This window comes from Physeter macrocephalus, chromosome 14 (assembly GCF_002837175.3).
Source record: "Physeter macrocephalus isolate SW-GA chromosome 14, ASM283717v5, whole genome shotgun sequence".
In the NCBI taxonomy this organism is placed as follows: domain Eukaryota; kingdom Metazoa; phylum Chordata; class Mammalia; order Artiodactyla; family Physeteridae; genus Physeter; species Physeter macrocephalus.
In genome coordinates this window covers 132,925,451-132,942,604 of record NC_041227.1, presented here as the reverse complement: position 1 = coordinate 132,942,604, position 17,154 = coordinate 132,925,451, and positions in this window count along the sequence as shown.

Sequence of the window (17,154 nt, the reverse complement as noted above, 5' to 3'; positions counted from 1 at the left end):
CTGGGGACAGCCAAACCACCATGGCCACTCTCAGAGAAATCAAGAAGGGGGGAGGGCACCCCTGAGAGCCAGATTGAAAATGGTCATGCTGTGAAATAATAAGATGCCCTTTCCAGAAAAGTGAAGACTGTTCTCTTGGTTCTCAAAGACTTGCAAATACTCTGTGTCCTCTGGAGGCATGCTGAAGCCTTCAGCCTTTGAGGGCAGTAATGGGAGTGCATCTGGGCTCAAAACCATCCAGCACTCACTCCTCGAGGGTACTGAGGATGACCAGTGTCCACCCCTCGGGTACTGTGGGGCCTGAAACCCCCTGACCACCGAGGACGGGAGGGGCCGCACAGACGCTCCACTGGACACCGGGGGTTGGGCTGGTGGGTTACAGGCCTTTATCAGATACATGGTTTGCAAACATTTTGTGCCATTTGGGATGGTGGATTATCTTTTTCCTTGCTCCTTTTATACACAACTGTTTTTCATTTTGAGGAAGTCCAATTCATCTATTTTGTCTTTTGTTGCTTGTGCTTTTGGTAGCAAATCTAAGAAATCATGACCAAATTGAAGGTCATGAAGATTTACTCTCGTGTTTTCTTCTACGAGTTTTATAATTTTGGTTCTTACATCTAGGCCTTTGGCCCATTTTGTGTTGATTTTGTATACAGGGTCGGGGGGAGGTAAGGGTCCAACTTTATTCTTCTGCACGTAGTTATCCAGTTGTTCCAGCACCTGTGCTGTCTGGGAGAAAATACCTGCAAATGATGTGACCAAAAAGGGCCTAATTTCTAAAGTATACAGACAGCTCATACAACTCAAAAAAAGACTAAAAATAAAAAAGTGGGCAGAAGGTCTAAGTAGACATTTCTCCAAAGAAGACATACAGGTGGCCAAGAGGCACATGGAAAGATGCTCCACATCGCTAATTATCAGAGAATGCAAATCAAAGCTACAGTGAGTTATCACCTCATGGTGGTCAGATTGGCCATCATTAACATGTCCAGAAATAAATGCTGGAGGGGGTGTGGAGAAAAGGAAACCCTCCTCCACTCTTGGTGGGACTGTAAATTGATGCAGCCACTATGGAGAACAGTATGGAGGTTCCTCAAAAAGTAAAAATAGAATTACCATATGAACCAGCAATCCCACTCCTGGGCACATATCCAGACAAAACTATAATTCAAAGAGATACGTGCACCCTAGCGTTCACAGCAGCACTCTTCACAATAGCCAGGACGTGGAGGCAAGCTGAATGTCCCTCAGCAGATGAATGGCTATAGAAGATGTGGTACATATATACAATGGAATATTACTCAGCCATAAAACAGAATGAAATAATGCCATTTGCAGCTACATGGATGGACCTAGAGATTATCACACTAAGTGAAGTAAGTCATAGAACGACAAATACCATATGATATCACTTACATGTGGAATCTAAAATGAGACCCAAATGAACCTATATACAAAACAAAAACAGACTCACAGATATAGAAAAAAGACGTGTGGTTGCCAAGGGGAAAACGGGGGGAGGGAAGGATTGGGAGTTTGGGATTAGTAGATGCAAACTATTATATATAGGGTGGATAAACAACAAGGTCTTACTGTACGGCACAGGGAACTATATTCATACCCTGTAATAAACCATAATGGAAAAGAATATGAAAAACAGTATGTATATATGTGTGTGTGTATGTGTGTATATATATATATATATATATCTAAATCACTTTGTTGTACAGCAGAAATTAACACAACTTTGTAGGTCAACTATACTTCAGTAAAATAAATTTTTTAAAAATTAGGTTGAGATTATGCCATCAATTAATTTGAAGGCACTTTTATAAAGTAGCCCTTATTTCTCTTGTCCTTTTATCCCGGGACAAATGTATAACAGATAGAAACTAACCTGGATTACTCCAGGCTGAACTCATATCACACAGAACTTGAATTGTTGAACAAACCATTAATACCGGTTACACCATGGGATGTCCTGATCCAATATGAAGTTTGTAAACCTTGTATCAAGCCTGCAGAATCCACTAAATTTGGAAATGCAAACTGAAATGAAGCCAACTATCCCATGACTTTTCTAAAACTAGTTATACAACAATCAGTTGGAAACCATATGCAATCAAATGAATGTAGACAGAAACAACTATAGCCTTCCTTTTTTTTCCTTTTAGATGAAGACGGTATTTAAGGTGATGTCTTGGGCCATTCCAAGGTGTTACTCAATTTGCTGGGTATCTCCCATGCACACAGGATGTACACGTGTTAGTTAACTTGCTTGTGCAACTACATGAAGGTAGTTAATACGACAAAATTGGATACATAAAATGAATTAAATGCTAAAGTCATGTTTTGTATTTGTAATGACAATGAGAAAAAAAGTGTAGTGCTGATATTTGTTACAAAAACGAACGTTAAAAACATCCTTAGTGAAAAAAGCCATACAGAAAAGGCCACGCAGATCCCATACTCATCTTGTCTGCTTTAAATCCATCAAGGTTGTCCAAATGAGGGGAGAACTCAGTAATGGTTCCAGAAAAAGAAAACTGGATCAGGATGGAAAAAGCCATTTTCATACAGTTGGGAGAGCAGATGAAAGTTGAAGTGGGCCTGTGTATTAAATTATAATGTGGACATAATGATTTCCTCATTTAGGGATTATGTGCTGGTTCCTTGGGTAAAACACACTGAGCATTTTGTGTGAAGTGGCAAATGTGAGTACTTTTTGCCATTATTGCAACTTTTCTGTACATTTTAAGTTACTGGAAAGTACATTACTTTTCTAGACAACCATGTCAGTATCATGCCAGAAAATCAGAAAAGACAGACATCAAACTTGGTTATAGAGGCCAAGACTTACCCAGACCAAGTTCAACCAAAGTTGTGATACTTATTTCCCTTGTAGGAGTCAGTATGGTATTAAGAGGCACCGTGGGAAGAGTATATTAGTAGCTACCATGTCATGGGTCCTGTGGATTACCTGGGGTGCAGTAGAAACAGTGAGATTTTAGTATTACAATTTTTCACATTACTTCAAAACATATGTTAAAAAATAAATTCAGTAAAGTTGCAAAATATGGAATCAATATACACAAATCAGTTTTATTTCTGTACACTAATAATGAGCCACCAGCAAGAAAAATCAAGAAAACAATCCCATTTACAATTCCATCAAAAACAAACTATTTAGGAATAAATTTAACCAAGGACATGAAAGACCTATACTCAGAAAACTATAAAGCATTGATAAAGAAATTGAAGACAATAGAAAACAATATTCCATGCTCATGCATCAGAAAAATTACTATTATTAAAATGTGTATTCTATCCAAAGCCATCAACAAACAGTGCCAGGAAAACTAGACACCAGACTCCAAAGAACGACACTGGTCACCATCTACACTGCACATAAAACTAACTAAAGTGCACAATATTCCACATAAAACCCTTTCTCTCCTGAGTCCCCTGAAGACGCAACCCACCCACCCTGCAGTCAGCTGCACAGGAAGGTTCTCCACACTTGCTCGTTTTTTCCTCTTGTGGAGTCTCCTCCCCAGTGGCTCCCGAGAAAACCCAGCTCCTGTCAGTGTGGACAAGGCCTCATGGTCCAGAAACCTAAGCCCTGACAGGAGACAAAGCTCCTGTCTGCTTGTCACGGAGCAAAGTCTGGGGGCAGGGTGCACCTGTGCCCCCCGGGTCAGACAGGAGGGTCAGGCGCCCCCTGTGGGACGTCAGAGAGTGCCGGGAAGCGCCGCACTCACAAACCCAGAGGCCTCACCGGAAGGCAGTTCTGCTCTATATACTAACTCTGGAAATCCAAACTGAAATGGAGCCAAGTATCTCACTGTATCTTCTCAAAAGATGGTTAAGGAACAATTAATCAGAAACCATAAGTAATGAAGTGAATGTAGACACAAACTTCACAACTTAAACCAAAATTCACTCAAAATTGCCCAGAGACAAATTTAAATTACCAAACTATAAAAATCCTAGAAAAAAAAAAAGATAATCTACATGACCTTGGGTCTGGTGACCTTATTCAGAAAACCGAAAGACAAACCACAAACTGCAAGAAACTATTTCCAAAACATGTATCTCATAAAGGATCTGTATTCAAATTATGTCAACAAAACCATTAAAATTTGGTAAAGATTGAAACACACACCTGGCCCAAGAAGATAAACAGGCAGTAAATAAGCATACAAGAATATACTCAAGATGCTGGTGGAATGCATGTACAACCAACTTCAGAAGACAGTTTGGCAGTTTTTTCCAAATCTAAACAGACTCACCTTAGGATCCAAGAAGTGTACCTCTTGTATTTAGAAAACTGCTTTGAAAAACTGTGTTCAAACCAAAACTAGCATCAAGTAATGCACAGCAGCTCTATTCATAATGGCTAAAAACTTAAAGATAGCAGGATGTCCTTCTGCAGATGAATTCATAAGCAAATTAGGGCACATCCATGTCAAGGGGAGCAGAACACACCACCCCAAAATGTGCCCAATGACAAAAGGACTATTTTGGACTGATTAAGATAGAGGAGACCCAGGAGAATCTTTCAAAACCAAGTAGAAAATGCCCTTTTATGAGGTAAATTTACAATTATTAAGGATATCTCCATCTGTAAGGGTATGTCCCTCTCTGGACCAGGAACTGAATGATGACTAAATATCAATAAAAGCTTGTTGGGACTTCCCTGCTGGTCCAGTGGTTAAGATTCCATGCTCCCAATGCAGGGGACCAGGATCCCCGGTCAGGGAACTAGATCCCACATGCTGCAACTAAGAGCCCGCATGCTGCAACTAAACTAAACTAAACTCCCCACTTTTCCTCACCTTTTCCCTCAGCGGTGTCACCTCCCAGCAGGTCCTGAGGAGACCAGCCTCCTCTCAGCATGAACTGGACCCCCCAGTATCCCAAAGCTGAAGCCCCAGGGGGTCCTGAGGAGACCCGGCTTCTGTTAGTGTGGACTCGACCCCGGGTTGTCCCGAAGCCCGGCTGTCAGCATGGACTCGGCGCTGCGTGTCCCAGAAGCCAAAGCCCCAGGTGGTCCTGAGGAGGCGGGGCTCCCGTCAGCTGCACGCGAAGCCAAGTCCGCAAGCAGAAAGCGCCTTCCCGCGGCGGGTCAGGGGGGCGGGCTCACGTTCCCTGCCAGCCAATGGGAACGTGCAGACCAAGCCACCTCCCAGTTCACCTCCCGCCCCCTGAGGGCACTTCTGCTCCATCCACTAAACTGTGGAAATGCAAACTGAAACACAGTCGAGTATCCCGTGACTTCTCCAAAATAGTTAAGGAACAATTAACTGGAAACTGTATGAAATGAAATGACTAGACACAAACTTTAAAACTTACGCCAAACTCACTCAAATTTATTAACAGACATTTAAAATGTGAAACTATCAAAATTACAGAGATAAACACAGAAATACATGACCTTGGGTTTAGTCTCTCGATCATGAGCTTTGAGTTTTAACACACAACACAAAAAGCCAATCCACAAAAGAAAAAAGTAATATTATGGACTTTATAAAATTAAAGATTTCTACTCTCAAAGACGTTATTCAGAAAATCAAAAGACAAGACACAAACTGGGAGAAAAAATATTTGCAAAACTTGTATCTGATAAAGGATCTGGACTCAAAATAGACAAAGACCTCTAAAACAACCCCATTAAAAAAAATGGGTGAGGATATGAACAGACACCCAGCCAAAAAAGATATAAAAAAAAAAAAAAAAAAAAAAAAAGATATAAAGATAGTAAAAATCATACAGAAACAAGCTCAACATCATATACCATTAGGGAATTACAAATTGAAATCATGAGATATCACGGCACACCTAATAGGAGGAACTCTCCCTCATTGCCGGTGGGATGCATGTACAGCCACTTTGTAAGACAATTTAGTTTTTTCCAAAGCTAAACAAGTCTCACCTTGGGATCCAATAATTTTGCTTCCAGTATTTAGGCAACTGCTTTGAAAATCTATGTCCAAATGCAAACAAGGATGCAATTATGCACAGCAGCACTATTCATAATGGCTAAAAACTTGAAGAAATCAGGATATCCTTCAAAAGATGAATGCATAAGCATCCATGTCAAGGCGAGTAGAATATGCCACCCCAAAATATCTCTCTCTGCCATGAGGATTATTTCAGTCTGATTTAAAAAAAATAAAAAGGAATCTCAGAAAACTGAAGAGAGATTGCCCTTTTGTGAAGGACATTTACAATAGAGAAATCTCCATTTATAAGGGTATGTCCCGGTTTGCACCAGAAATAGAAGGATAATGAAATCTCAAGTAACACTTATCAATGGAGATGTCCTGACTGAAATGTGCAAACAGTCATACCCTCGTTTACTGTGCTTTGCATGATAACCTGACATAACTGGCCTTCCCCCCACTTCCCCAACATCTTTCTTCTGTTTTTAGCTGAAGACAGTATTTAAGGGGATCATTTCAGGGAGTGACTCAGTTTTCCTTGCTATCCCTCTTGTATTCAGAAGGCATACATGTTCTTAAATTTCTGTTTTTCTCCTGGTAATCTGTCTTTTATTACAGGGGCGGGGGGGTCTCAACCAAGAACCTAGAAAAATAGAGGGAAAATAGTTTTTCCCCCCATACACGTGCAGTGGAACACTACTAAGCAGAAAGGAATGCACCATCAACCTATGGAAAGACATGGATATATCCTCAGTATATACTGCTAAGTGAAAGAATCCAGTCTGAGCAGGCTGCACACAGTATGACCCCATTGATGACATTCTGGGAAAGGCAAATCTACATAGATGATAAGCAGATCATGGGGTGGGGAGTTTGAAGTATTCCATGTGATACTCTAGGATGGATACCTGTCACTATGCATTTGTCTAAGCCCATAGATGTGTGTAGCCCAAGGGGTCAATCATAATCTATTCAAATTTAGTTATTTAGAATGTAGGCGTGTTGCAGGATGGAATACATAATGTGACAGAGTCTAAATGTATTAGAAATATATGGAAACAACTCACTGTAGGGGATGGGGTAAAAGGTGCTGACCTAAGTTACCTCAGTTTTTTGTTTTGTTTTGTTTTGTTTTGGATTATAGGTGAATTTTATTTGCTTCTTTCGACTTTTCTGTGTTTTCCTAATATTTTTTTAACATCTTTATTGGAGTATAATTGCTTTACAATGGTGTGTTAGTTTCTGCTTTATAACAAAGTGAATCAGTTATACATATGTTCCCATATCTCTTCCCTCTTGCGTCTCCCTCCCCATCCCACCCCTCTAGGTGGTCACAAAGCACCTAGCTGATCTCCCTATGCCATGCGATTGCTTCCCACTAGCTAGATTATACAGTGGAGAAAAGACAGCCTCTTCAACAAGTGGTGCTGGGAAAACTAGACAAGTACATGTAAAAGTATGAAATTAGAACACTCCCTAACACCACACACAAGAATAAACTCAAAATGGGTTAAAGACCTAAATGTAAGGCCAGACACTATCAAACTCTTAGAGGAAAACATAGGCAGAACACTCTATGACATAAATCACAGCAAGATCCTTTTTGACCCATCTCCTAGAGAAATGGAAATAAAAACAAAAATAAACAAATGGGACCTAATGAGACTTAAAAGCTTTTGCACAGCAAAGGATACCATAAACAAGACCAAAAGACAAGCCTCAGAATGGGAGAAAGTATTTGCAAAGGGAGCAACTGACAAAGGATTAATCTCCAAAATTTACAAGCAACTCATGCAGCTCAATAACAAAAAAACAAACAACCCAGTCCAAAAATGGGCTAAGTTACCTTTGGAAATGAATGGAATCTGTAGACTAAAGGCAAACTGGACCATACATATGCAGTGGGGTTTATTTTGCGAAGTTCTTTCCAGGGTGTAGGAGCTAACAATTCTGAAACCTCTGCACATGTAACCTGGAAAGGAGCAATGCACAGATAAATGGCAGATGGTGGGAGCCAGGCTCCTTGCTGTGGGAGTGGGAAGTTACAGATACACAAGGGGAGAGCCTCCGCCCTCGTAATCCTGGATCTGGGCTTCCTGGGAGGATGCTGACTGGCCGGGGGGAACACACAGATCTTCACGCTGGGAAGACCCTGCAGACATAGGAACTTCACGCCCCATCTTTCCACCCATATCTTCTGGAAACACCCAGTCCTTCGTAGTCACTTGCAGCATTTAAGACATTCTCATCCCTAAGCAGATAAAGGAGCATAAGGTTCTTGCTTACCCCTAAGCTGTCCCAGAATCCAGGCCATGGGGGTGGAGCCAGGTTGGGCGTTCCTGGGCCTCTGACCAGCAGGTGAGAGGAAGGAAGAAGACCAGACCTGAGGACAAAGGTTCCCTGAGTCTGTGAGCCCAGGAGCCCCGATGGGAGTCATTCCCAGTGAGGACATGGGCGGGGCCTGCAGTGGTTCTGTGTTCCCCCTGGTCTGACACAGTGGTTTTACAAAGGAACAAGAGAATGAAGGTCAGCCCCTGACGGCCCCTCCTTTCTGGCTCTGAGTTGCTTCCGACAGGAGCGCAGTCACCTGCACGTAGTCTGCTGTGACCTACCTGCCCCCATTGGCCTTTCCTCTCTCTCCCTGCAATGACTCCAGTGAGATTTCCAGCCCGGACCCCTCTCCCAGGCCAGACGCCTCTGTCCAGTCACTGCACACCCATCTCCCTTGGGGGCTAACAGGCCCCTCAGAGGACTGGGATCCTGCAGCTCGGCACACCCAGGAGCAGCCCCACCTTTCCAGGTTGCTGAGCCTAGGCACCTGGTGTAACCGAGCAGGACCCTGTGGGGCCTTCCCAGGACAGACCCCTCCCCCACATCCTCTGCTGTAGGTCCTCTCTGAAGTACCTGGAGAACAGTATCTGATGCACGCTTCCTGAGTTGTTTTACGGATGCTAAAACCACCACCAAGTGGAAGAAAGTAACTACTTGATGATCATGAACAGGTAGCCCCAGAGATTCTGCTGCCTAAGAATTCATAATGTTAACCGCCTGTTACCTCACCATCAACCAGAGAATTGTGCACCAGCTGATCACATACCCTGCGACCCCCCTCCTTCACTTGGCCTTTAAAATTGCTTTGTTGAAATCCCTCAGGGAGTTTGGGGTTTTAGAGCACAGGCCACCTGGCCTCCTCGTATTGGCACTTTGACTATTAAGGCTGCAGCCTCCTTCCCCACACCCGGTGTCAGTAGACTGGCTCTGCTGCACTCGGGTGAGCAGACCCACGTTCGGTTCGGTAACACTGGGGCCCCCCAGGCTCCCACTCGCCTTGTGCCCCAGGGACTGTCAGCTCCTCCTCCACAGCCTTGTTGCAGCAAAAACAGAAATGAAGTTTCCCTGCCCTGAGAACAAGGGAAACAAAGGGAACAGCAAACAGGCTAGAGAAGAAAAGTAACCTGGGCTGAAAGAGCTCATCACTCCTTGTTTTACTTTGTCATTCATTTGTAGTAACTAGATTTGTACTTTACAAAGCTAACCTCACTCCCTGACACTATGGAATTTACATTCGGCACCCATCACCCCTAACTCTGTGTGAGTTACAGCCCCTGCCTCTCACTCCCTAACCTTATTATGTAACGCACTTAGATTCTATACGCCCCTCATAACAAATCACCCCCTATAGTTTTTGCATTTCAGAAACAAGGTCAATGGCGGATAAACCAGAGGCAAACGGACGCAATTACCAGACTGCCGGACCCCAATTGCCGGGCGGCCTGACGCCAGCTGTGACTGTTTTGAAATAATGCAAAGGAAAGGAAGAATGCAAGACCTTCACTACTTTGATCCTTATAATGGTCCCTGCTGCAATCAATAGCTAAAATCCAGACCCTGTCCTGAGCTAATATCCTGACTCATTTCTATCCACGGTCCTGACACTGTCCCAAAGAAAGACCTGTCTCTGTCCTTAAGTGAAGACCTGAGGCTGTGCCTAACTCAGGCCCTGAAGATAGGCCTCACTTAGGCACTTTGTCTGTACCTTAGTTAGGCTCTGATGCGTTCGGTATATGAAGTCCTGGCAGTGGTCCTGATTTAGGCCCTGACGCTGGTCCTAACTAACGTCTTGATGCTCTCAATAACTAAGGTCTTCACGCTTTTCCTTGGTCATTTCCTGACACTATCCCTGGCCGGGAACCTGACTCTGTCCCAAGCTAATGTCCTGCATCTTATCCTAAATGAAACCCTGATACTCCTCCTAACTAAGGCCCTGACTAATCTTAACTAAGGCCTTGACACTATCTCTCACTAAGGCCCGGGATGTGTACCTAATGGTCCCTGCTGCAATCAATAGCTAAAATCCAGACCCTGTCCTGAGCTAATATCCTGACTCATTTCTATCCACGGTCCTGACACTGTCCCAAAGAAAGACCTGTCTCTGTCCTTAAGTGAAGACCTGAGGCTGTGCCTAACTCAGGCCCTGAAGATAGGCCTCACTTAGGCACTTTGTCTGTACCTTAGTTAGGCTCTGATGCGTTCGGTATATGAAGTCCTGGCAGTGGTCCTGATTTAGGCCCTGACGCTGGTCCTAACTAACGTCTTGATGCTCTCAATAACTAAGGTCTTCACGCTTTTCCTTGGTCATTTCCTGACACTATCCCTGGCCGGGAACCTGACTCTGTCCCAAGCTAATGTCCTGCATCTTATCCTAAATGAAACCCTGATACTCCTCCTAACTAAGGCCCTGACTAATCTTAACTAAGGCCTTGACACTATCTCTCACTAAGGCCCGGGATGTGTACCTAATGGTCCCTGCTGCAATCAATAGCTAAAATCCAGACCCTGTCCTGAGCTAATATCCTGACTCATTTCTATCCACGGTCCTGACACTGTCCCAAAGAAAGACCTGTCTCTGTCCTTAAGTGAAGACCTGAGGCTGTGCCTAACTCAGGCCCTGAAGATAGGCCTCACTTAGGCACTTTGTCTGTACCTTAGTTAGGCTCTGATGCGTTCGGTATATGAAGTCCTGGCAGTGGTCCTGATTTAGGCCCTGACGCTGGTCCTAACTAACGTCTTGATGCTCTCAATAACTAAGGTCTTCACGCTTTTCCTTGGTCATTTCCTGACACTATCCCTGGCCGGGAACCTGACTCTGTCCCAAGCTAATGTCCTGCATCTTATCCTAAATGAAACCCTGATACTCCTCCTAACTAAGGCCCTGACTAATCTTAACTAAGGCCTTGACACTATCTCTCACTAAGGCCCGGGATGTGTACCTAATGGTCCCTGCTGCAATCAATAGCTAAAATCCAGACCCTGTCCTGAGCTAATATCCTGACTCATTTCTATCCACGGTCCTGACACTGTCCCAAAGAAAGACCTGTCTCTGTCCTTAAGTGAAGACCTGAGGCTGTGCCTAACTCAGGCCCTGAAGATAGGCCTCACTTAGGCACTTTGTCTGTACCTTAGTTAGGCTCTGATGCGTTCGGTATATGAAGTCCTGGCAGTGGTCCTGATTTAGGCCCTGACGCTGGTCCTAACTAACGTCTTGATGCTCTCAATAACTAAGGTCTTCACGCTTTTCCTTGGTCATTTCCTGACACTATCCCTGGCCGGGAACCTGACTCTGTCCCAAGCTAATGTCCTGCATCTTATCCTAAATGAAACCCTGATACTCCTCCTAACTAAGGCCCTGACTAATCTTAACTAAGGCCTTGACACTATCTCTCACTAAGGCCCGGAATGTGTACCTAATGGTCCCTGTTGCAATCAATAACTAAAATCCAGACCCTGTCCTGAGCTAATATCCTGACTCATTTCTATCCACGGTCCTGACACTGTCCCAAAGAAAGACCTGTCTCTGTCCTTAAGTGAAGACCTGAGGCTGTGCCTAACTCAGGCCCTGAAGATAGGCCTCACTTAGGCACTTTGTCTGTACCTTAGTTAGGCTCTGATGCGTTCGGTATATGAAGCCCTGGCAGTGGTCCTGATTTAGGCCCTGACGCTGGTCCTAACTAACGTCCTGATGCTCTCAATAACTAAGGTCTTCACGCTTTCCCTTGGTCATTTCCTGACACTATCCCTGGCCGGGAACCTGACTCTGTCCCAAGCTAATGTCCTGCATCTTATCCTAAATGAAACCCTGATACTCCTCCTAACTAAGGCCCTGACTAATCTTAACTAAGGCCTTGACACTATCTCTCACTAAGGCCCAGAATCTGTCCCTAACTTGGGCCCTGCTGCAATCAATAACTAAAATCCGGACACTATCCTGAGCTTATATCCTGATTCATTTCTCACCAAGGTCCTGACTCTTTCCCAAAGAAAGCCCTGTCGCTGTCCCTAAGTGAAGACCTGAGGCTGTCCCTAACTCAGGCCCTGAAGCTTTCCCTAACTGAAGCCTTGACGTTGTGACTAACTCAGGTCCTGATCATGTCTTTCACTGAGACCATAATGCTGACCCAACAAAGGCCCTGATGCTGCTCCTATGTCATGTCCTGACAGTGTCCCCAGCTAAAGGCCTGTTAATGTACACATTCAACGCAATCCCTACCAAAAGTCCAATGACATTTTCCATAGAAACAGAACGAACCATTTTAGGTTGTGTGTGGAACCACAAAGGACCCAGAAGAGCCAAAGCGACCCTGAGGCAGGAGAATGAGCTGGAGGCATGTCGCTCCCTGACTTCACAGTTCATTATGAAGCTAGTCCCAAAAAAGTGTGGTATTGGCACAAAAACAGGCACACAGACCAGGGGAACAGAGCAGAGAGCCCAGGAATCAACCTACACGTATGTGATCAGTTAATTCACAAGAAAGGAGCCAAGAACATACACCAGGGAAAGGACAGGCCCCTCAATAAACGGTGCTGGGATAACCAGATGCCACACGCCAAAGAACAACACTGAACTGTCTACACCCCACACAAAAGCGGCCAAAAACCCAGTTTTCCACAACAAGCCCTTCCTCTCCTGGGTCCTCTGAAGGCAGACACCCGCAGCGGTCAGCCATGCACAGGAACCTTCTCCCCACTTTTCCTCACCCTCTCCCTCAGCGGCATCACCTCCCGGCAGGTCCTGAGGAGACCAGGCTCATGGTAGCATGAACTGGACCCCCCGGTGTCCCAAAGCTGAAGCCCCAGCGGGTCCTGAGGAGACCCGGCTTCCGTTAGTGTGGACTTGACCCCGGGTTGTCCCGGAGCCCGGCCATCAGCGTGGACTCAGCCCCGCGTGTTCCAGAAGCCAAAGCCCCAGCAGGTCCCGAGGAGACAGGGCTCCTCCCAGCATGAACATGAACAGCATGATCTGAACAGACATCCCGCGAAAAAAGATACAGAGAGTAAAAGTCATACAGAAACAAGCTCAACATCATATACCATTAGGGAATTCCAAATTAAAATCATGAGATATCACAGCACAACTATTACGACTGCTAAGCTCCAAAATATAACAATACCAATTGCTAGAGGGTGAGGAACAAAAGGAACTCACCCTCATAGCTGGGAGGATGCATGTGCAGCTACTTTGTAAGACAATTTGGCAGTGTTTTCCAAAGCTAAACAAGTCTCCCGTCGGGTTCCAACAATCATACTTTCAGTATTTAGGCAACTGCTTTGAAAATCTATGTCCAAGTGCAAACAAGGATGCAATTATGCACAGCAGCACTTCCATAATGGCTAAAAACTTGAAATCAGGATATCCTTCAAAAGATGAATGCATAAGCAAATTGGGGTACATCCATGTCAAGGCGAGTAGAATATGCCACCCCAAAATATGTCTCTCTGGCATAAGGATTATTGGTCTGCTTTAAAAAAAATAGGGCTTCCCTGGTGGCTCAGTGGGTGAGAGTCCACCTGCCGATTCAGGGGACACAGGTTCGAGCCCTGGTCCGGGAAGATCTCACATGCCGCAGAGCAACTAAGCCTGTGCGCCACAACTACTGAGCCTGCGCTCTAGAGCCCGCGAGCCACAACTACTGAGCCCGTGTGCCACAACTACTGAAGCCTGCACGCCTAGAGCCTGTGCTCCGTGACAAGAAAAGCCACCACAATGAGAAGCCCGCGCACCGCGATGAATAGTAGCCCCTGCTCGCCACACCCAGAGAAAAGCCTGCACGCAGCAATGAAGACCCAATGCAGCCAAAAATAAAATAATAAATTTATTTTTTAAAAAATCTCAGAAAACTGAGATTGCCTTTTTATGAAGGACATTTACAATAGAGAAATCTCCATTTATAAGGGTATGTCCCTCTTTGCACCAAAAATAGAAGGATAATTAAATCTTAAGTAACTCTTTTCAATGGGGAAGTCCTGACTTAAATGTGCAAACAGCCATACCCTTGTTTACTGTGCTTTGCATGATAACCTGCCATAACTGGCCTTCCCCCCTTCCCCAGCATCTTTCTTCTGTTTTTAGCTGAAGACAGTATTGTAGGGGATGCTTTTGGTCATTTCAGGGAGTGACTCAGTTTTCCGTGGTATCCCCCTTGTATTCGGAAGGTATACATGTTATTAAACTTCTGCTTTTCTCCTGGTAATCTGTCTTTTATTACAGGGGCAGGGGGGGCCTCAACCAAGAACCTAGAAAAGTAGAGGGAAGATTGTTTTTCCTCCCATACACATGCAGTGGAATACTACTCCGCAGAAAGGAATGCACCATCAACCTATGGAAAGACATGGATAAATCTTCAGTATATACTGCTAAGTGAAAGAATCAAGTCTGAGCAGGCTGCACACAGTATGACCCTATTGATGACATTCTGGGAAAGGCAAAGCTACATAGATGATAAGCAGATCATGGGGTGGGGGGTTTGAAGTATTCCATGTGATGCTCTAAGATGGATACCTGTCACTATGCATTTGTCTAAGCCCATAGATGTGCATAGCCCAAGGGGCCAATCATAACCTATTCAAATTTAGTTATTTAGGATGTAGGAGTGTTGCAGGATGGAATACATAATGTGACAGAATCTAACTGTATTAGAAATATATGGAAACAACTCACTGTAGGGGATGGGGTAAAAGCTGCTGACTTAAGTTACCTTTGGAAATGAATGGAATCTGTAGGCTAAAGGCAAAATGGCCCGTATATAAACGGTGGGCTTTATTTTGCGAAGTTCTTTCCAGGGTGTAGTAGCTAACAATTCTGAAACCTCTGCACATGTAACGTAGAAAGGAGCAATGCATAGATAAATGGCAGATGGTGGGAGCCAGGCTCCTTGCTGTGGGAGTGTGAAGTTACAGGTACGCAAGGGGAGAGCCTCTGCCCTCGTAATCCTGGATCTGGGCTTCCTGGGAGGAAGCTGACTGGCCGGGGGGAACACACAGATCTTTACGCTGGGAAGTCCCTGCAGACATAGGAACTTCACACCCCATCTTTCCACCCATACCTGCTGGAAACACTCAGTCCTCCATAATCAGTCAATTGCAGCGTTTAAGACATTCTCACCCCTAAGAGATAAAGGAGCGTGAGGGTCTTGCTTACCCCTAAGCTGTCCCAGAATCTAGGCCCTGGGTGGAGCCATGTTGGGGGTTCCTGGGCCTCTGAATCCAGGCCCTGGGGGTGGAGCCAGGTTGGGGGTTCCTGGGCCTCTGACCAGCAGGTGAGAGGAAGGAGGAAGACCAGTCCTGAGGACAGAGGTGCCCTGAAGTCTGTGAGCCCAGGAGCCCCGATGGGACTCATTCCCAGTGAGGACATGGGCGGGGCCTGCAGTGGTTCTGTGTTCGCCCTGGGCCCTTTGATGAAGCCATGGCAGCACTGGGCCCAGATGTCTCCTGGCGGTGTCTCAAACTCTGGCACAGTGGTTTTACAAAGGAACAAGAGAATGGAGCTGAGCCCCGGACGGCCACTGCTTTCTGGCTCTGAGTTGCTTCCAACAGGACCGCAGTCACCTGCATGAGTCTGCTGTGACCCATCTGCCCCCACTTTGCCTTTCCTCTCCCTCCCCGCGATGATTCCAGTGACATTTCCAGCCCGGACCCCTCTCCCAGGCCAGACGCCTCTGTCCAGTCACTGCACACCCATCTCCCTTGGGGGCTAGCAGGGCCTCAGAGGACTGGATCCTGCAGCTCCGCACACCCAGGAGCAGCCCCACCTTCCCAGGTTGCTGAGCCCAGGCACCAGGTGTAACCGAGCAGGACCCTGTGGGGCCTTCCCAGGACAGACCCCTCCCCCACATCCTCTGCTGTAGGTCCTCTCTGAAGTACCTGGAGAACAGTATCTGATGCACGCTTCCTGAGTTGTTTTACGGATGCTAAAACCACCACCAAGTGGAAGAAAGTAACTACTTGATGATCATGAACAGGTAGCCCCAGAGATTCTGCTGCCTAAGAATTCATAATGTTAACCGCCTGTTACCTCACCATCAACCAGAGAATTGTGCACCAGCTGATCACATACCCTGCGACCCCCCTCCTTCACTTGGCCTTTAAAATTGCTTTGTTGAAATCCCTCAGGGAGTTTGGGGTTTTAGAGCACAGGCCACCTGGCCTCCTCGTATTGGCACTTTGACTATTAAGGCTGCAGCCTCCTTCCCCACACCCGGTGTCAGTAGACTGGCTCTGCTGCACTCGGGTGAGCAGACCCACGTTCGGTTCGGTAACACTGGGGCCCCCCAGGCTCCCACTCGCCTTGTGCCCCAGGGACTGTCAGCTCCTCCTCCACAGCCTTGTTGCAGCAAAAACAGAAATGAAGTTTCCCTGCCCTGAGAACAAGGGAAACAAAGGGAACAGCAAACAGGCTAGAGAAGAAAAGTAACCTGGGCTGAAAGAGCTCATCACTCCTTGTTTTACTTTGTCATTCATTTGTATGACTGTTTTGAAATAATGCAAAGGAAAGGAAGAATGCAAGACCTTCACTACTTTGATCCTTATCCTATACCCCGGATGCGAGAGCCCCACATATAAAATCCTCCCTGATTCTCAAGGAGGGGTGCCCAGTTCTTGAAGCGCTAGCCGGCTGTGTCTTCCCTGCTGCCTGCCTGGCAGAAAAATAAAGCCAATTCTCTCTTCCTCCAAAACCCGTCTCTGTATTTGTTCAGCCTCGGTGCACAGGGAAGCCGATATTTCGACAACAGCCTGTGGCCAGTTCCCACGCTAATTCCCCTCTACGCCCACAGCCCTGGCCCAAGCCAGATCTTGTGCCTGGTTCCTCCATCAGGCCTGACAAAGCTCCCTGCCCCACGGTGCATCTCACATCCCACCCCAACGTGGTCTT